The sequence below is a fragment of the Nuphar pumila genome, chromosome 2 (genome assembly GCF_984573655.1).
Source record: "Nuphar pumila chromosome 2, dmNupPumi1.hap1.1, whole genome shotgun sequence".
NCBI classification, from domain to species: domain Eukaryota; kingdom Viridiplantae; phylum Streptophyta; class Magnoliopsida; order Nymphaeales; family Nymphaeaceae; genus Nuphar; species Nuphar pumila.
The window spans coordinates 20,649,742-20,672,952 of NC_143250.1; the positions used below are offsets into that span (position 1 = coordinate 20,649,742).

Sequence of the window (23,211 nt, forward strand, 5' to 3'; positions counted from 1 at the left end):
CTTGAATGATTTTGTCAAGAGTTTTCCCCACTGACGACAAAGCGTTTATTCTCTTAGGAATGTAAGCCATTGGTAACCTGCACAACACAAACACTAATCGAGACGGCAAAAGGGTGCTCCGACGAAAAAAGATGAAGCATTAGATTTTTTGTGGAACGATTAGGCGGAAATATTGCAAAGAACTCCACTTATAGCCGAGTAGTTTAATGCTTATGGGACCCACGATAATTTTTTTATCGTTTCACATTTTTGGCGGTTCACGTCTTATAATAACAGATTTTAAAATGATTGTTGAAAGATTTTGTCGACCACAAAGATCAGCCTTTGTTGCAAAAATATTGTCATAGTATAACACAATCGGATGATCAAATATCATACAAATCGATATGGAAACTATTGTTGATAGCTTATAAATCGATATAGTGAATCAGGATAGAAATCGATATTTAAAATCAAGTCAATATCTTAAATCATTATTAAGAATCAAAACATCTTAAATTGATATGAAAATTCCTATTGCTATCTTAAAAATTGATATTTAGAATCACAATAATGTCTTAAAACGATATTAGGAATCAAAACAATATCTTGAATCGATATTAAGAATCAACATAGAAATCGATATTAAGATTCAGAACATTATCTTAAATCGATTTGAAAATTAGTGTTGATATCTTTAAAATCGATATTTAGAATCAGAACAATATCTTAAATCGACATTAGAAATCAAAACAACATCTTAAATTGATATGTAAATTCCTATTTATATCTTCACAATCGATATTTATAATCAAAACAATATCTTAAAGCGATATTAAGAACGAAACAATATCTTAAATCCATATTAAGATTCAGAACAATATCATAAATCGATTTGAAAAATCGTATTCATATCTTAAAAATCGATATTTAGAATCAAAACAATATCTTAAATCGATATACAAAATCATGATAAAAATCGTTATTTTGCTGAATTGCCGTATCGATGATTAGTATATTATGAGATATGTATATCGATGTGTAATAGTAGGTATTTTCTAGTATCGATTTTAAAGATGATATACAAAATTTTGCTTGATACTGATAATCCTTTTGCAAATTAATTTTATGAGCTTTGTATGAGTGAACATGTCCTACCGCGACTTATACAATGACTGATTCATAAAAGGCGGAAAAGAAAATACAATAAACAAATTGACACGATGTTTAGGCATAGTAAACTATAAATCGAGTTAACTTCAACTATACATTACAACCACATTTATTTACAAAATATATGAGTGTTGCACATTCTTTGCTTCTCATGCAAATATCCTCAGCTGGACATTCTTTGTTTTCAGAGTGCTGCACATTATTTGCTTTCAGAGATCCTCCAATGTTATCACTCCTAGCACATAGTTCATATTTCGGCTAGCAAGAGTTCTAGAGAGGTATATATGCGATCAGCACATAGAATCGCTTTGCAGCAAGATATGAGCGCACTCTTAATAATATGCTTTACAAACATCAGCTCAAGCACTGTCCCCTTGAAGCAACCAATTCTATGATCATATTTGTCCTGAAATAAATCGAAGGTAGGCAGATATTTTTCCAACTACGAATTACGGTTTGCGAACAATGGAGGGTCTGACAGTAGGAAGAGATCAAATAGATGAACATCAACATCACCCCTTGTCTATCATGCAGAATATTTGTGCTTGCTCCGGTATGGAGGCAACGATCGAAGATGATTATGGTCGTTATATTATGCTTAAGCTTCAATATACTTCATGACAAATACGGCATAGTCGTATGTGTCATGAATATATCGATGTATACACAGAAGATAACAACCATAATCATCATCGAATATTATACAGATCTTTCCTCACGGCGTGAAACAACTACGTTATCAGCATCAAAACCCATATATCAAGCAGAGGTAGAAGGAACACAGAAGAACAAAAAAGAAAGAAAAATACAATAGAGAAGAAGAAGAAGGAGAAGAAGAATGTGGAGGAGAAAAAAGAAGAAGAGGCTACGCTGCCACATAAAAGAGGAAGAGAGGTTAAAAAGATTAGGGTTTTAGACATAGACAATGGGTTGGGTAGGTTCAGGTCAGCTACGGTTTTACATAGAATAGAGTTTTAGATAGATCTATATTAGGGTTTTACATAGAATAGGGTTTTATGCACGTGTACACAAATCAATACGATGTTTAGACTTAGTAAAGTATAAATCGATTTACAACTTGATAACTATTAAAAAGTTGTAAATCACTATCACTCTTATATAGAAGAAGTGTTCTATCACAAGCTGTACAACAACAGACATTAAGTTAAAGTTGAAATTCGTTATCAAACTTATATATAATAAATTTACGATTTAGCAAACTTGAGTACAAATCTTGGTAACTTTATATATAATACATCGCTACTGCGTTAAATGTACAAATCGTAGTTGCTTTGAATGTATAAATCATAACTCATAAATCACAAATCATAAATCATAAACCATAAACTGTGTCGATTTGGCTTTATTACCAAAATATATGCCATTCATTTATAAAAGAAACATCATTTCACATCCCGCTCATTGTCAAAAATCGATATGCCTTGTGAGACCTGTATTTCGGTTGACGATTTATGAGATTTACGCAATGACGTCTATGTCAGCCACAACAATTTGCCTTTGTATAGAAAATATTAGAATAGTATAACGCAAATTGCAGTTGTAGTAATATACTATCAATTTGAGAGATATTGTTTTGTTTGTTAATATCGATTTGTTAGCTATTATGCTAAATTTCTATATCGATTTGTAATGTATTATGCGATATGTATATCGAGTTTTCATTCTCCTCCTCCTTCTTCCTTTGCTTTTCCTTGTCTTCGTCATCCTTTTTCTTCTTCGCCTTTAGTTCTTCAATATCTGATGGATCAGGCTCCGCGATTTGTATTTATGATTTATAAAGTTACCACGATTGTTGTTGCTCAGGGTTTATGAGGCATAACAGTACTTATGTTTATTGTATCGATTTGTAATATGAATAAGCAATTATGCTGAATTATCGTATCGATTTGTAGTACACTATGCGATAGGTACATCGATTTGTGTATCCAAATCGTTGCTCAATTAGCAATTTCTAATAAAATCGTTGCACATTATTTGAAGTATGAATCATTGTAAATAGATATTATGTGTTTGCTAGTGTCAATTATTAAAATATTTGTCGTATGAATCGTGTCAAAACATGCTAATACTATAAATCCTTACTTTGATTGGCATAGTAAATAATAACTCGAAGATCACTACAAATAACTGAATCACCTTTCCTTTGGCAGGGTCAACGTATTCTTTGTAAAGATCTTCAATTATTTCTCTTCAATGAGTATATACAACCACCAATTGAAACAATATTTAACGTAATAAACATCTGAGAAACTGTATCCATTTGAATGGTGCAGTGGGCTGCCATTACGAATGAGCTCGTTTGCTTGCAAAGGATCTGTGGAATCTGACCCCTGATACAAAGTTGTTATCAGAACTTCTGCAGAAGAACATGGAGCTACCACCTGCAGAGTATAATTTTGCATCTGCTCTTGTTAATTTAATATCTGATAGATCATCAGCTGCACGACAAAGAGTGGTCCAACAACAGATGATGGTAAAAGGTGGTTCAACAGTAGACGATGGTAAAAAGTGCTTCGATAACAAACGACGGCAAAGGTTGCTCTCACAGCAGCAAACGACATCGAGAACAAACGATTTATAAAAGGGGAAAAGAAAAAATACAATAAAAAAATCGACATGATGTTTAGGCATAGTAAACTATAAATTGAGTTAACTTCAACGATACATTACAACCACATTCATTTACAAAATATATGAGTGCTGCATATTCTTTGCTTCTTATGCAAATATCCTCAGTTGAACATTCTTTGCTTTCAGAGTGTTGCACATTCTTTGTTTTCAGAGATCCTCCAATGTTATCACTCCTGGCACAAAGTTCATATTCCAGCTAGCAAAAGCTCTAGAGAGATATATATGTGATCGACACATAGAATCACTTTACAATAGGAAATGAGCGCACTCTTGAGAATATGCTTCACAAACCAATGCTCAGGCACTCACCGCTAGAAGGAACTGATACTATGTGCATATTTGTCATGAAGTATATCGAAGGTAGGCAGATATTTTTTCAACTACGAATTATGGTTGGCGAACAATGGAGGGTTCGACAGTAGGAATAGATCAAATAGATGAACATCAACATCACCCCCTGTCTATCATGCAGAATATTTATGCTTGCTCCGGTATGGCGGCAACGATTGAAGATGATTTTGGTCATTTTATTCTGCGTAAGCTTAGATATACTTAACGATAAATACGCCATAGTCGTATGTGTCATGAATATATCGATGTATACACAAGATAACAACCATAATTATCATCGAAGATTATACAGATCCTTCCTCATGGTGTGAAACAACTACGTTATCAACATCAAAACCCATATATCAAGCACAGGTAGAAGGAACACAGAAGAACAAAGAAGAAAGAAAAATACAAGGGTGAAGAAGAAGAAGAAGAAGAAGAAGAATGCGGAGGACAAAAAAGAAGAAGAAGAAGTTGCGCTGCCGCAGAAAAGAGTAAGAGAGGTTAAATAGATTAGGATTTTAGACATGGACAATGGGTCGGGTCGGGTAGGGATTTACATAGAATAGGGTTTTACAAAGTTGTAAATCGCCATCACTATTGTATAGAAGTGTTCTATCATAATCTGTACAGCAACAAACATTAAGTTAAAGTTGAAAATCGTTATCACTATTTTATAGAAGAAGTGTTCTATCAAGATCTGTACAACAGCGGACCTAAATAAAAAAGTGATTTGTCCTATCGCGATTTACGTTTACCAGCTTTGTCTATGTGAACGATATCCGATCACGATTTGCTTTTATGAACATTTTCTACGTGAACGATATGTCGTATCACGATTTACCTAATGACTGATTCATAAAAGGTGGAAAGGAAATAGCTGTAAACAAATTGACACAATGTTTAGACTTACTAAAGAACAAATTGATACGATGTTTAGGGTTTAGGATTTAGGTTTTAGGGTTTTGGGGTTCGGAGTTATGGTCTAGGTTTTAGGTTTTAGGGTTAAGGTTAAGGGTTTAGTAATTTATTAAAGGTTTAGGATTTCACGTTAGGGTTTAGTAAGATATTAAGGGTTTAGGGTTTAGAGGTTTAGGGTTTAGTAATATATTTAGAGTCTAGGGTTTAAGGTTTAGGGTTTAGGGTTTATGTTGTACGCATTGGGGTTTAGGGTTTATGATTTAAGGTTTAGGGTTTATGATTTAGGTTCTAGGGTTTATGGTTTAGGGTTCAGGGTTTCAAGTTTAGGGGTTATGGTTTAGGGTTAGTGTTTAGGGTTAAGGTTTAGGGTTTAGGGTTTAGGGTTTAGGTTTAAGGTTTAGGGTTTAGTAATATATTAAGGGTTTAGTGTATGCCGCTAGGGTTTAGTGAGATATTTAGGGTTTAAGGTTAGGGTTTAGGTTTAGGGTTTATGGTTAGGGTTTAGGGTTTAAGGGTTTAGGGTTTACGTTTTAGGGTTTAGGGTTTAGGGTTTAGGGTTTAGGGTTTAGGGTTTAGGGTTCAGGGTTTCAGGTTTAGGGTTTAGGGTTTAGGGTTAGATATTTGTAGTATGTAATTGAAACTTGTGCGTGAGGAATAACAATTATAGCAACATGAGGTGGCCATTTGCGTGTTAAAATCGTTGCTCATTATCAATTTCTATGAAAATCGCTTTAAAGCGTCGTACCTGTAATTAAATAACTGTCATGTGAATCACTATCATCAACAATTATAAATCGCTATTGCAACAAACGTATAAATCGTTCTTAAATTAAACGTATAAATTGCATCAACAGTAAACCTCATTGTACGATTTAGCAAACTTGAGTATAAATCTTGGTAACTTTATATATAATACATCCTACTGCATTAAATGTATAAATCGTTGTTGCTTTAAATCTATAAATCATAACTCATAAATTATAAATCATAAATTATAAATCATAAATCGTGTTGCTTTGGCTTTGTTACCAAAATATGTGTCATTCATTTATAAAAGAAACATCATTTCACATCCCGCTCATTGTCAAAAATCGATATGCCTTATGAGACCTGTATTTTGGTTGACGATTAATGAGATATACCCAATGACGTCTATGTTGGCCACAACGATTTGCCTTTGTATAGAAAATATTGGAATAGTATAACGCAAATCGCGATTGTAGTAAAATACTATTGACTTGAGAGATATTGTTTTGTTTGTTAATATCGATTTGTTAGCTATTATGCTGAATTTTCATATCGATTTGTAATGTATTATGCGATATGTATATCGAGTTTTCATTCTCCTGCTCCTCCTTCCTTTCTTTTCCTTATCTTCGTCATCCTTCTTCTTCTTCTTCGTCTTTAGTTCTTCAATATCTAATGGATCAGGCTCCGCTATTTGTATTTATGATTTATGAAGTTACCACGACTGTTGTTGTACAAGGTTTGTGAGGCATATCATTACTTATGTTTATTGTATTGATTTGTAATATGAATATGCGATTATGCTGAATTGTTGTATTGATTGTTGTAGTATACTATGTGATATGTACATGGATTTGTGTATTCAAATCTTTGCTCAGTTAGCGATTTCTAATAAAATCGTTGCACATTATTTGAAGTATGAATCATTGTAAATAGATATTATGTGTTTGCTAGTGTCAATTATTACGATATTTGTCGTATGAATTGCGTCAAAATATGCCAATACTATAAATTGTTACTTTGATTGGCATGGTAAATAATAACTCGAAGATCACTACAAATAACTGAATCACCTTTCCTTTGGCAGGGTCAACCCATTCTTTGTAAAGATCTTCAATTATTTCTCTTTGATGAGTATGTACAACCACCAATAGAAACAATATTGAACGTAACAAACATCTGAGAAACTGTATCGATTTGAATGGTGCAGTGGGTTGCCATTACGAATGAGCTCATTTGCTTGCAAAGGATCACTGAGATCTGACCCCCGATAAAGAGTTGAGTTGTTGTCAAAACTTCTGCAGAAGAACACGGAGATACCACCTGCAAAGTATACTTTTGCATCTGCCTTTGTTGATTTAATATCTGATAGATCATCAACTGCACGATAAAGAGTGGTCTGGCAATAGACGACGATAAAAGGTGGTCCGACAGTAGACGACGGTAAAAAGTGTTTCGGCAACACACGACAGCAAAGGGTGCTCTCGCAGCAGCAGACGACGTCAAGAACAAACGATTTATAAAAGGGGGAAAGGAAAAATACAATAAACAAATCAACATGATGTTTAGGCATAGTAAACTATAAATTGAGTTAACTTCAATGATACAGTACAACCACATTCATTTACAAAATATATGAGTGCGGCATATTCTTTGCTTCTTATGCAAATATCCTCAGCTGAACATTCTTTGCTTTCAGAGTGTTGCACATTCTTTGTTTTCAGAGATCCTCCAATGTTATCACTCCTGTCACAGAGTTCATATTCCAGCTAGCAAAAGCTCTAGAAAGATATATATGTGATCGACAATAGGAAATGAGTGTACTCTTGAGAATATGCTTCACAAACAAATGCTCAGGCACTCACCGCTAGAAGGAACTGATACTATGTGCATATTTGTCATGAAGTATATCGAAGGTAGGCAGATATTTTTTCAACTACGAATTATGGTTTGCGAACAATGGAGGGTCCGACAGTAGGAATAGATCAAATAGATGAACATCAACGTCACCCCTTGTCTATCATGCAAAATATTTGTGCTTGCTCCAGTATGGCGACAACGATTGAAGATGATTATGGTCATTATATTCTGCGTAAGCTTCGATATACTTTATGACAAATATGCCATAGTCATATGTGTCATGAATATATCGATGTATATACAGAAGATAACAACTATAATCATCATTGAAGATTATACAAATCTTTTCTCACGGCGTGAAACAACTACGTTATCAGCATCAAAACCCATATATCAAGCACAGGTAGAAGGAACACATAAGAACAAAGAAAAAAGAAAAATACAAGATTGAAGAAGGAGGAGAAGAAGAAGAAAAATGCAGAGGAGAAAAAAGAAGAAGAAGAAGTTGCGCTGCCGCAGAAAAGAGGAAGAGAGGTGAAATAGATTAAGGTTTTAGACATGGACAATGAGTCGGGTAGGGTTTTACATAGAATAGGGTTTTACAAAGTTGTAAATCGCTATCATTGTTGTATAGAAGTGTTCTATCATGATCTGTACAACAACAAACATTAAGTTAAAGTTGAAAATTGTTATCACTATTTTATAAAAGTGTTCTATCAAGATCTGTACAACATCGGACCTAAATCGAAAATGATTTGTCCTATTGCGATTTATGTTTACCAGCTTTGTCTACGTGAACGATATTTTATCGTGATTTGCTTTTATGAGCATTTTCTATGTGAACGATATGTCGTATCACGATTTACCTAATTATCGATTCATAAAAGGCAGAAAGGAAATAGCTGTAAATAAATCAACACAACATTTAGACTTACTAAAGAACAAATTGACACGATGTTTAGGGTTTAGTATTTTGGATTTAGGGTTTAGGGTTTCGGGGTTCAGAGTTATGGTCTAGGTTTTAGGGTTTAGGGTTTAAAGTTAAGGGTTTAGTAATTTATTAAGGGTTTAGGGTTTCGTGTTAGCGTTTAGTAGGACATTAATTAAGGGTTTAAGGTTTAGAGGTTTAGGGTTTAGGGTTTAGTAATATATTAAGGGTTTAGGGTTTAGCGTCTAGGGTTTAGGGTTTATGTTATACAGATTGGGGTTTAGGGTTTATGATTTAAGGTTTAGGGTTTATGATTTAGGTTTGAGTTTTAGGGTTGAGGGTTTTTGTTCTAGGGTTTATGGTTTAGGGTTGAGGGTTTCAAGTTTAGGGGTTATGGTTTAGGGTTAGTGTTCAGGGTTAGGGTTTAGGGTTTAGTAATATGTTAAGGGTTTAGTGTATGCCATTAGGGTTTAGTGAGATATTTAGGGTTTAGGGTTTAGATTTAGGGTATAGGGTTTATGGTTAGGGTTTATGGTTTATGGTTTAGGTTTTAGGGTTTAGGGTTTATGGCTTAGGGTTCAGGGTTTCAGGTTTAGGGTTTAGGGTTTAAGGTTAGATATTTGTAGTATGTAATTGAAACCTGTGCATGAGGAATAACAATTATAGCAACATGAGGTGGCCATTTACGTGTTCAAATCGTGGCTCATTTAGCGATTTCTATGAAAATCGCTTTAAAGCATCGTACCTGTAATTAAATAGATGTCACGTGAATCGCTATCATCAACAATTCTAAATCGCTATTGCATCAAACGTATAAATCATTTCTAAATGAAATGTATAAATTGCTTCAACAGTAAACCTCATTGTATGATTTAGCAAACTTGAGAACAAATCTTGGTAACTTTATATATAATACATCATTACTGTGTTAATTGTATAAATTGTTGTTACTTTAAATGTATAAATCATAACTCATAAATCGTGTCGATTTGGTTTTGTTACCAAAATATGTGTCATTCATTTATAAAAGAAACATCATTTCACATCCCGCTCATTGTTAAAAATCGATATGCCTTATGAGACCTGTATTTTGGTTAACGATTAATGAAATATACCCAATGACGTCTATGTCGGCCACAACGATTTGCCTTTGTATAGAAAATATTGGAATAGTATAATGCAAATCGCGATTGTAGTAAAATACTATCGACTTGAGAGATATTGTTTTGTTTGTTAATAATATCTTAAATCGATATACAAAATCATGATAAAAATCGTTATTTTGCTGAATTGCCGTATCGATGATTAGTATATTATGAGATATGTATATCGATGTGTAATAGTAGGTATTTTCTAGTATCGATTTTAAAGATGATATACAAAATTTTGCTTGATACTGATAATCCTTTTGCAAATTAATTTTATGAGCTTTGTATGAGTGAACATGTCCTACCGCGACTTATACAATGACTGATTCATAAAAGGCGGAAAAGAAAATACAATAAACAAATTGACACGATGTTTAGGCATAGTAAACTATAAATCGAGTTAACTTCAACTATACATTACAACCACATTTATTTACAAAATATATGAGTGTTGCACATTCTTTGCTTCTCATGCAAATATCCTCAGCTGGACATTCTTTGTTTTCAGAGTGCTGCACATTATTTGCTTTCAGAGATCCTCCAATGTTATCACTCCTAGCACATAGTTCATATTTCGGCTAGCAAGAGTTCTAGAGAGGTATATATGCGATCAGCACATAGAATCGCTTTGCAGCAAGATATGAGCGCACTCTTAATAATATGCTTTACAAACATCAGCTCAAGCACTGTCCCCTTGAAGCAACCAATTCTATGATCATATTTGTCCTGAAATAAATCGAAGGTAGGTAGATATTTTTCCAACTACGAATTACGGTTTGCGAACAATGGAGGGTCTGACAGTAGGAAGAGATCAAATAGATGAACATCAACATCACCCCTTGTCTATCATGCAGAATATTTGTGCTTGCTCCGGTATGGAGGCAACGATCGAAGATGATTATGGTCGTTATATTATGCTTAAGCTTCAATATACTTCATGACAAATACGGCATAGTCGTATGTGTCATGAATATATCGATGTATACACAGAAGATAACAACCATAATCATCATCGAATATTATACAGATCTTTCCTCACGGCGTGAAACAACTACGTTATCAGCATCAAAACCCATATATCAAGCAGAGGTAGAAGGAACACAGAAGAACAAAAAAGAAAGAAAAATACAATAGAGAAGAAGAAGAAGGAGAAGAAGAATGTGGAGGAGAAAAAAGAAGAAGAGGCTACGCTGCCACATAAAAGAGGAAGAGAGGTTAAAAAGATTAGGGTTTTAGACATAGACAATGGGTTGGGTAGGTTCAGGTCAGCTACGGTTTTACATAGAATAGAGTTTTAGATAGATCTATATTAGGGTTTTACATAGAATAGGGTTTTATGCACGTGTACACAAATCAATACGATGTTTAGACTTAGTAAAGTATAAATCGATTTACAACTTGATAACTATTAAAAAGTTGTAAATCACTATCACTCTTATATAGAAGAAGTGTTCTATCACAAGCTGTACAACAACAGACATTAAGTTAAAGTTGAAATTCGTTATCAAACTTATATATAATAAATTTACGATTTAGCAAACTTGAGTACAAATCTTGGTAACTTTATATATAATACATCGCTACTGCGTTAAATGTACAAATCGTAGTTGCTTTGAATGTATAAATCATAACTCATAAATCACAAATCATAAATCATAAACCATAAACTGTGTCGATTTGGCTTTATTACCAAAATATATGCCATTCATTTATAAAAGAAACATCATTTCACATCCCGCTCATTGTCAAAAATCGATATGCCTTGTGAGACCTGTATTTCGGTTGACGATTTATGAGATTTACGCAATGACGTCTATGTCAGCCACAACAATTTGCCTTTGTATAGAAAATATTAGAATAGTATAACGCAAATTGCAGTTGTAGTAATATACTATCAATTTGAGAGATATTGTTTTGTTTGTTAATATCGATTTGTTAGCTATTATGCTAAATTTCTATATCGATTTGTAATGTATTATGCGATATGTATATCGAGTTTTCATTCTCCTCCTCCTTCTTCCTTTGCTTTTCCTTGTCTTCGTCATCCTTTTTCTTCTTCGCCTTTAGTTCTTCAATATCTGATGGATCAGGCTCCGCGATTTGTATTTATGATTTATAAAGTTACCACGATTGTTGTTGCTCAGGGTTTATGAGGCATAACAGTACTTATGTTTATTGTATCGATTTGTAATATGAATAAGCAATTATGCTGAATTATCGTATCGATTTGTAGTACACTATGCGATAGGTACATCGATTTGTGTATCCAAATCGTTGCTCAGTTAGCGATTTCTAATAAAATCGTTGCACATTATTTGAAGTATGAATCATTGTAAATAGATATTATGTGTTTGCTAGTGTCAATTATTACGATATTTTTCGTATGAATCGTGTCAAAATATGCTAATACTATAAATTGTTACTTTGATTGGCATGGTAAATAATAACTCGAAGATCACTACAAATAACTGAATCACCTTTCCTTTGGCAGGGTCAACCCATTCTTTGTAAAGATCTTCAATTATTTCTCTTTGACGAGTATGTACAATCACCAATAGAAATACTATTGAACATAACAAATATCTGAGAAACTGTATCGATTTGAATGGTGCAGTGGGTTGCCATTACGAATGAGCTTGTTTGCTTGCAAAGGATCTGTGAGATCTGACCCCTGATACAAATTTGTTGTCAAAACTTTTGTAGAAGAACATGGAGCTACCACCTGCAGAGTATACTTTTGCCTCTGCCTTTGTTGATTTAATATCTGATAGATCATCAACTGCTGTTATCATCGCAAAATTTTTTCCCCTCCCTCTACGAGAGTGAGAGAAACGATTCTACGAGTCAAACTCGACCAAAGTTTTGAAAATGGTTTTGAAAATTACTCGCCTCCGTTTCAAAAATTTGTTGGAAAATTCCGTGGAATGGGATCCGCCTATCGGTACGAGGTTCAACCGTTCCTGGCACCTTTACTAGGGGTAATCGAACCAAGGATCAAATGTGTGCTTTGACTAAGTTAAATTATCTAAATTGTGCTCCATTTTCCTAGAATGCACAAAAAATTAGGCATGTGCTATAGAATTTTAAAAATAATGCAAGTTTGAGAAATATGATGCTTGCTTTGGAAAATTGAAATATACTTGGAAAATAATTGGAAAAGTGCTTGAAATTGGAATTCCTGGGAAAATCATTAAACTTCATTAGAAGTCAGAAATTTGCGTTGGAAAATGATTTCTTAGGAAAACTTGAACTTTGGAAAATCGATTTTGAGATTTAGATTGCTTTTCTGAGGAAATAGATTTGAAAATTCTGAGAAAATCAGGAAGTTCATTGGAAAATGACTTTTGAAATGGAAAATGGATTCTCAGAAAAATGGGAAATCTGAGAAAATTGATTTTGAGATTGGAAACTTAGAATTGAGAATATGGAAATCTTGAAAAATCATAATTTGAACTTGGAAAATACTTTGAAATCTCATATGAAAACTCAGAATTCTGAGAAAATTAAATCCTGAAAAAGACTTAGAATTTTTTAAGAAAATCGATTTCTCTGAAATAAAATTGGAAAATGAATTTGAAAATAATGCAGATTGAATGAAAAAATTAATTTGAAAGATATTTCATTGAGGAATTGAGAAAATCCTTTTGAAATTTGGAGAAATGCAGTGCATTTTGAAGTTAGCCTAAGTGGAGGCTGAATGTGGCTAATATGAAGATCATAAATCTAGGTTTCATTTGTATTCTGACTATGGCCAAAAATACAAACTCCACCGAGTTTATAAACTTCATAAGAGCTTGTGCATGTGCCATTCGTGTCAACCATAGTGAATTTGGAATAAGTACGCATGAGTCATACATCAGATATTGGAATTTTGCAGAAATTAAACTATATGCAATGCAGTCCTATTCTAAGCTGAAAAGTAACTCTTATTACAAATATTACATTGCTTTTTAAATTGAATTGAATAAAGAAAAAAAATAAAATAACTAAATCTTCTTCTTGAATTTTTCTGCAAAACTAGAAAACAATGTTAGCACAGAAATATAGGTTTTTCTGAATTTATCCGAAAATATTGAAAATTATCAAATATTATTCAGATATAAACCCACAATCATATCCCCTTTGATATAAACATGAGAAATAAGTAATAAATTTTGAAAATAGGCTTGGAAATTTGAAATTAGGGTCAAAATATCCAAAATACCACTGATGACCTTGAAATCATGGTTTTCTGAAAGATTTTTTTTGTAAAATTTAGAATTTTAAAAATCAAATGAAATAAATCAAACATAATATGATGAAATATGATAATATGCATGAGAATTTGGAGAATTGAAGTTTGAAATTTCGAAATTGAGGTCAAAATGACCAAAATGCCCCTGATAACAAGACTATGGCTTTGAATCCAGGGTTTTCTGAAATAAATTTTGCAAAAACAGAAAATGTGAAATGCAAATGACATTGAAATTAACCCTAATATGATTCTATATGCTTATTTACATGATAAAGTCCTAAAATGGCAAAAATATCACAAAATATCAAATTTGGCTCGATTTTTGCCTGATTTTCGCCTCTGAATTTAAAAATAAACTAACATGCAAAGCAAATGAACTTGGATTTAAGCCAAATTTGGCATAGAAACCTCAAATAACCATTAAAACAAAATGGAGTTTGAAAATCTATTTTTTTTATTTTTTAATATGGAAAATAGCTAAAAATTCTAAAAAATCAGAATTTTGCCTAAAATATTGATTCTAAATGGGATTTCGGATATCAAACTTCTATAAAAATTTCTCAAATTTTATGGGGTGACAGAGGACAGTTAGGCAAATATTTTTTCCTTTTATACCTTTTGGTTTTGACCTATGGTCGGAGTTAGACAGTTCCGGCAAGTCGGATCAGAATCCAGCGACTCTAGGATTTGGGGCAAATAGACAGGTTTCGGGAGAAAATGTGGGAAAAATAGCAGACAGATGGAAAAATGACTCAAATTATGGGAAAACATCCCTGACAAACAGAGGCAACTTTCCTTTTTTTATATCATTGGGATTTAGGCTACGGTTTGGAAATGGGCACACTGTTATCAGAGACTTGGATCTCTGAAATTTTTGGATATGAGAATCTGTCAGACAGAAAAGACAATTCTGAGAAAAATACTTAGACAATAAAAAAAATTCTCAAATTTTGGGAAATGATAGAGTAATGAGTTATAAACAACTTTCATGTTGAAAGTTTTTGCATTAAAGCTACGGATTAAGCGGACATAGCACCTTTGAATCTGTCTATACCCTGACAAGGAAAAATCGAGGTTTTCTCAGGGGTCTGGGAAAATCGATTTTTAACAGATCTATTCATAAGAATCCCAAAATTTTCAAACAATTATTAGATTCTGTCATAAATCTACTGTAATTTTTAGGGGGAGATTCGAGTCTCCCATTTAGGGGATCTCAGGCTAACAAGTCTGCTAAAACAGAAATTGAAGTTTCTGGAAATATGAAATCCCAGTTTGGGATCTGGTTTGTTTGAGAGGGTTCCGAAACCCAAATTGAATCAAATTTTCGGCAGAAAAACAAAGACATGCAATTAAATATATCATAACTTTTTTTTTGGATTTTTTAACGAAAGTATGTTCATAAAATGATAACCGGACTTGATACATAAATCAAACCTAAATTAAATATCAATAAAACAACATTAAATACTCATGAAATCAAAAACTTCTCTAAATGCAACATAAAACTACATGATAATGAAAATAAAATGAGAAATGACAGGGGTATGATCAATTTTGATGTTGGATATTGGTAGTAGGATCCGATCCATCCATTGGATGGGTCCTTTCCACTACATGGCCTTAACATAGAAGACAAACTTTTCTCTTTTTTTTTTACCTTGGGAAAGCTAGCACTGGCTATAGAAGGGCTGGATGAAGTTTGAAGATGTGCTTGGAGATGGTGTTGGATGTAGTTGGGCTGCCACCAAGTGTTGAAGCTGAATGGAGGTGCTTGGAGGCAGTAGCTTTGGTGATGGAGCTGGAACCAATTGATGCTACAAGGGGAACCGGCTAGAGGTTGGTGTGGCTCGAGTTCTTGTTTGCAATAAGTGGAAAAGGTGCAGCCGGCTGGAGCAGTGGAGATGATGGGGTCACCTTGAACAACAATGGTGTGGGGTAGCCTTGAAGATGTTGGAATGGCTGCAACAAGGAGGCTGTCAAGGAAGGGAGGATGCCTTGGCTGAGAGAGAGAAAGAGTTAGAAAAAATATGGCAGCCGTATGAGTGTTTCTCTTCTTTTTTGGATCCCTAAGAAAACTTAGGTTTTTTTCATTCTCAACTTAGGGTTGAGATGCTTAATGAAAAGGAAGCCCCTTTTGGTTTACGTGAATCGGCTGGAGTAAGTAGGGAAAGGAAAAGTGGAGGGAAAAGAGGAAGGAAAGAAAGGGAAGAAGAAGAAAGGAAAGAAGGAAGGAGAAGAAAAGGAAGAAGAAGAAAAAAAAGAGGAAAGAAAGGAAGAAGAAGAAGAAAAGAGAAAGGGAAAAAGAAAAAAGAAAGAAAGGAAGGGAGAGGGGGCTGGAGGTTTGGTCGACCACCTTGTGGGTCCCACCTCAACAACAACAACAACAACAACAATAACAACTACGCCTTCATCCCAAAACAATTGGGGTCAGCGATATGAACCAAAAAAGAAATTCATTTTGGGTCTTCCACATGAATCCTTTTCCTCCAATCATTTCTATCCAATGCCATGTCCTCGATGAGGTTCAAAGCATTCATATCTTTTCCTATCATCTCCATCCAAGTCTTCCTAGGCCTACCCCGACCTCTTTTAACTAATATATTTTCCCATTTCTCCAACCTTCTAACTGGAGCATCATTAGGCCTTCGCCGAATATGTCCAAACCACCGTAAACGATTCTCTCGCATCTTATTTTCAATGGGTGCAACACCTACCTTCTTACGTATCTCCTTGTTCCGAATCTTATCTTTTATTGTATTTACACACATCCATCTAAGCATCCGCATCTCAGCTACACTCATTTTTTGAATATGATGTCTCTTGGCAGCCCAACATTCCGTACCATATAGTAAAGCGGGTCTAATAGTCGTCCTATAAAACTTTCCCTTCAACCGCAATGGCATTCTACGATCGCACATCACTCCAGTTGCACTTTTCCATTTCATCCACCCAACCTTTATCCTATGATTTACATCTCCATCAATTTCTCCATACTTTTGAATGATGGATCCCAAATATTTGAAATAATCATTCACCGATATTTCTTGCTCACCAAGCTTCACTGCACTCCCATCACTACTTCGTTGCTTACTAAACCGACATTCCATATATTCAGTCTTACTCTTACTCAACTTAAAACCTCTAGCTTCCAATGTCTGTCTCCATAATTCTAACTTAGCATTAACCCCAGCTCTAGACTCATCAATCAAAACAATATCATCAACAAACAACATACACCACGGTACATTTTCTTGAATTGATCTCGTAAGCTCATTCATCACTATCGCAAATAGGAAAGGGCTTAAAGCAGATCCTTGATGTAACCCAACCGTTATCGGAAAATTGGTTGTCACCCCTCCACAAGTGCGGACATTGGTTACTACTCCTTCATATATATCTTTAATTATACTAATGTACTTGAGAGAAACACCTTTCTTTATCATTGTCCACCAGAGAACGTCCCTAGGTACTCTATCATATGCCTTCTCTAAATCAATAAAAACCATATGCAAATCTTTGTTCCTCTCTCTATATCTTTCAATAAGTTGTCTAAGAAGATGTATAGCTTTCATAGTTGATCTTCCAGGCATAAAACCAAATTGATTCTCCGATATCATGACAACCTTCCTCAACCTAGACTCAATCACCCTCTCCCAAAGTTTCATAGTATGACTCATGAGTTTTATACCACAATAGTTTGTGCAATCTTGTATATCACCCTTATTCTTATATAAAGGCACCAAAGTACTCTTCCTCCACTCATTAGGCATCTTATTTGGTCGCCAAATCAAGTTAAAAAAATTTGTCAACCATTCTAAACCTTTCTCTCCCAAGCATTTCCAAGCCTCGATAGGTATACCATCTGGGCCAACTGCCCTTCTTGATTTCATTTTCTTCAAAGCCTATGCAATTTCTTTCTTTTGAATCTTGCGCATGAAGTCACGATTTATCTAATGAAAAGGAATGGGGAAGCCTCCAAGATCTTGAGCATGACTATCATTAAATAGCTTATCAAAATAATCTTTCCATCTCTCCTTAATCTCCTCATCTTTGACTAAAACCCTTTGGGTCCCACCTCACAAAATAAAATAAAAAAATAAAAACAAACAAATAAAAAGAAAATTGAAATGAAACACATTTTTTTTAATAAAAGAGAAATGTAAATGAATAAGCCATCTAAGAGTGAGTTTATTTTTCAAATTTGAAATTCGTTTTGAGAATCTTAGGGGTAGAATAGTATTTTTAGAAAAATTCTCGGACGAAACGAGCTATTTTTGACAGTTTTTTAAATGAGCTCGGATTTTGAAGTTCAATACCCCGTTACGAAGCAAATCCAATGTAGAATTTAAAAATTTGAGTTTGAAATAAATCCAGATTGTTTTTCTCGAGAAAATATTTCCAAATTTAGACTTCTGGAGGTAAAAAATGTCAATTTTGGAAATCTAGGGTTTGAAATTAATTTCTGAAAGCTTTTAAAACTCGATCTGGATTGAAATTTATAAAACTGGAGTTCTGGACTTCGAAAATGAAATGAAATGTGATGAAATGTTATGAAATGCTGAGAAATGATATGAAATGATATGCAAAATGCAGACCCTGGATGAAGAATTTTTGATGTTAGACCCCGATTGGTACTTGTACCAGTTTAAAAAGTGTTAAAAATAATAAAATTTGCAAAATGGTTGAAGAAATGGTTTTCAGGCTCTACCAAGCTAGAGTGACACTGAAAATTGGGGTTTGAACTGATTTAAACAGAAATGAACTGGATTGAGCTGGGTTTTTGAGTTTCAAAACTAGACTGGACTGACAAGATACTGACTCAACTGGACTCTCCGACTAAATTTTCAAGAAATACTGCCATTTTTAAAGAAATGGTATGGGATGGTCACTGGAGTGAAGTGAATTATAGATCTGAGCTGGCTTTGAGCTAGAACAAAGGTCAGTAATACTGAGATGAACTAAAATCAAAGCTCAAACACTAGCTCAACTGACTTAACTCAGCTTAATTTCAGCTGAAAGAGCTGAAACGAGCTAAAACAGGCTCCTAGACACTTGAAAATGATTTTGAACTGAAACTGGAGCACTCGAACTCCTGGTGAGCTCAAGTTAGACTCTGGGGAATATGACTGACTGACTCGAAGACAATTGACTTAGATTTGAGTGAGAAATGAGCTTATTTATAAAGAAATGATTCCATTTTGGCAGGAATGGTCAGAAATGAAAATGACCTTCTCACTGTGAGCTCGGGTGAGATTGAAATGACTGATATTCTAACCGTTTTGAACTGACTAATAAGTTTGGTTGACTCTGACTGATTGGGGGTCCGGGATGACCTAAGGGTAAAATGGTAATTTTCCTAATGAAAGTGGGTAAAATGGTAGTTTTCTGACACAGACTCGAGGTTTGACTCCTAAACTGACCTAACAGGGTTGGCACTGCACGACGAGGGTTGTCTGAGCATCGATGAGAAAAATTTGGGGTGTTTACAGTTGCACGACAAAGAGTGGTCCAGCAACAGACGACGGTAAAAGGTGGTCCGGTAGTAGACAACGGTAAAAGGTGACTGGAGAAGATTTTGGTACATTACTACAAACATCGTTTCATGGCACTAATGTCTAAAAAGAATACTTAAGTATTTGCAAACGCACTGTCGATGCTAGGTAATGCAGAGACACACGAGAAAACAAGTCACACGTGCTTATACGTGAAGCTCATTCAGACCCGAGAACAGGCACCTGCGTGTTCCGGGGGTAAACATATAACCTGCTTGGCACAATAGTGTATTTACGTAAACACGTTACATTTTGACCTTTTTAAATTGAGACAGCTATTTTTCTGGTCGGTCAATTCTCAATAATTAATTCTGGTTGGCTGTCTTGTAAGGCGTACAAGTCGTGTCCCTCTTAGCTGGATGAGGCCCTTTTACTCAGTCAACTATCTGAACCAAGTTGTCACTTTTAAATGAGGCTTTTTTAGTCAGTTTACACACTCAACTAAGTTTTCGTTCTTTCATCCTAACGTTTCTCTTCCCTGGTTGGGTTCTTTTATATATGTCCGTCGGACATGCTTGATTGGTCATAAAAACTTCTAGTTGCTTTTATTCATCAGAGTGCCAGGTCATACACTTGCAACGTACCAACAAAAAAAAAAGAGAATGGATGGGAGAGACATGAAGCAGTTTTTTGCCCTGCTATCCATGACGCTCTGCGGAAACAGCCACCACTCCGAGAACCCCACAGGGCCTATTCCCTTGGCTTCAGCGTTCGGCAACCAAATCCGGCCACTCCTAGATGCCATCGACGGACTCCGGAGCCTGGACATCATGAAGGAAGGGATTCAGCTCCCCAACATCGTCGTCATCGGAGATCAGTCGAGCGGGAAATCAAGCGTTCTGGAGTCGCTTGCCTGTATCAAAATTCCCAACGGGCAGGGCATGTGCACCAGAGTTCCCCTAGTCCTGCAAATGAAGGACGGTCCATCACCCGATGCAGAGATCCAGTTGGCGTACGGAGATACCACCCTCCCACTGTCGGAGCATCAGATTGCCCAAGAAATTGTTAATGCCACCGAAAAAATACTCAAAGGAGAAGGAAAAGTGATATCGGAGACGCCAATCACTCTCGTTGTGAAGAAGAAGGGAATGCCCGACCTTACATTGATCGACTTGCCTGGCATCATTCGAGTGGTCACGGATGGCCAGCCTGAAAACATCGACAAACAGATTAAAAAGCTCATAAAGAAGTACATCGGGCAGGAGGATAGCGTTATTCTGAACGTCCTACCGGCGACGGCCGACTTCACTACGTGCGGATCCATCAAGATGTCGCGCGAAGTGGATCGGGAGGGCAAGAGAACACTGGCAGTCGTCACCAAAGTGGACATGAACCCCCAAGGCCTGCCGGAGAAGGTAAACAAAGACGACGTCAAGATCGGCCTTGGCTACGTGTGCGTGAGAAACCGCGTCGGTGGAGAGTCCTACGAAGCAGCGAGAGAGGTAGAGCAAAGGCTGTTCACAGCTCTCCCACTCTCTCAAATCGACAAGTCGAAGGTTGGCGTCGGCATCCCCATGCTCGCCCTCAAGCTGGTAGAGATCCAGGAGAAGAAGATCCGAGAGTGCCTACCGAGAATCGCTTTCGAAATCGATGACAAGCTCGGCATCAACCGCTTTGAATTGGGCAAGCTGCCCCAGATCCAGAAAGAGGACGTGAAGGACGCATTCGACAAGCAGATGTGCAAGGTGATCGAGTCGCTGAAGAAGATACTCGTGAGAGCAGAGTTCGAAGAGTTCCCGGACGAGGACAACCTCCATTGCACCGCTCGCATTCTGGAGAAGGTCAACGAGTTCTACCAGAAACTGAAGGCTGTGTACCCAAACGACCATGTCTCGTACAAGGGGTTGTCTCCAACCCAAACCAAGTCATTCGTGGAAGAAGAGCTGCACCAGCTTAAAGAAACACAAGGGCTTTGGCTTCCGTGTTTGCTGGACCGCAACGCCTTCATCGTTGAGTTGCATAAGAGAGTGAACGGCATCGCTAAATTGCCCGACGAGTTCATGATGGATGTATGGAAATACGTGGAGGACGTGGTGCACACAGTTCTGGTGCGCGAGTTCCATTCTTATTCACAAATGCAGCGGGTGCTGACGGAGGCAGCGAGTAATGTGCTTAATATTATGAGAAAGTCGTCGGTCGACAGAATGGTCGAGATGGTCGAGATGGAGAAGAACACTGATTATACGTGCAATCCCGACTACACTGAGACAAGGGAAGACTTGATGAAGGAACGCGATAACTTCATGAAGTTGGTGTTGGAGGAAACAGGGAAAGGCAGCTCACACACTGGTGGGCATGGGAAAGACGACGGTGCTGATGATCTAAGGAAAGCGTTCGATTTGAAGATGAAGAAGGTGGCCTACTGGAAGATTGTAATAATGAGGATGGTTGATGTCTCGGCTATGCACCTCAAGTTGAGCATCAAAAACTTGGTGGACAGAGAGCTGGAGCTCCGTATCAGGAACGTGATAGGGAAGGACGAGAAGGCTCTTCAGAAGATGATGGTGGAGCCGATCGAAACAGCAAGATTGAGGAAGGAGCTGAAAGAGCGCATTAACAAGTTGACGAAAGCTAAGCAGAAGGTGGCCCCCTTTATGGAAGACATCGCTGCTTAGACCTGCTCTCTGTCTTTTTCACGCATAGAACCAAGGGGATTTACATGAGGTCGGTTACAGTCATGATATATATAACCTATCGTCGATTATATGCAATTCTCAGAGCGTATCTCACTTGAGAACCATGCATCTCACTTTAGGTATGCTGCTGAGAGTGGGCTCCTCAATCAGGTGAGATGTTCTGTGGTAGTGATGGAATATAACCAGTGATTTAGTTACGTACAACATTAAGTTATCTGCTCTCCAGTCTTTTAGAAGTTGTTTGCTCATGCGCGTAGTGCTTCTCATTCTCTTAAGATCAAATTGTGCCAAGACTTGAGATTGGTGTGTGTGTTTATGTTATGTCCAATAATAATAATAATTATAATTGTTTCCTTGTGACTTACATTGTAAAGTTACGTCTAGAGTATGCTTTGTTTTTGTTGAGTACGATGTAAGCTGCCTGATTCAGATTAATCAATACCTTAAAGGGGCAGCCCGTATACTTGAACTGTAAGAGACTTACGGGCTGAATTGAGAATGAATTAAATGCGTTGAGCTTTCTTTTGTTTACCCTCATTGTGATTGCAATTCTTTTTCCTATATTCTCTCTTGCTCTCTTGCACTCTGATTACAAGCTTTCGCGATTGACAAGCGAACAATAAGAAGGCTTGCGGCGGTAAGAAATGACTGTTGTGCCGCACTGGCTTATTAAAAAAATAGGTTTGTGACAAGTGGTACCGGAGCTTGTTCTCGTGCTACGAAAGAAAATCTAGAGTCATTGTTGACAGACGCGCCGACAGGCTACGATTTGTGAGCAAGACATCGTAGCACCCTATCAAAACTTGCGTAACACCAAAAGCAAGATAGTTGTCGAAGCTGAGAAGAAGGGTTCAGCTTGGGGCCAAGAGCAGATGGATGTAACTGTCAACAAGCTGGTGGAAGATGTGACATGGACCCTGTCTAGATATTGTCCTTCAGGCATGTGGTCTCTCTCCCATCATTGACTTTTCAACTGAGTTGGCATGAATGGCCTATACGTCTTTTAAGTGGCTCTATTCAGCATCACATGCATGTCTTTTATGTTCTT

At 36.1% G+C, this 23,211-nt stretch overlaps 1 pseudogene; it reads left to right on the forward strand.

Moving 5' to 3' along the window:
* The first annotated feature begins 20,129 nt into the window (after positions 1 to 20,129).
* Positions 20,130 to 22,142, forward strand: LOC149844979 (dynamin-related protein 4C pseudogene; annotated as a pseudogene).
* The last annotated feature ends 1,069 nt before the right edge of the window (positions 22,143 to 23,211 follow it).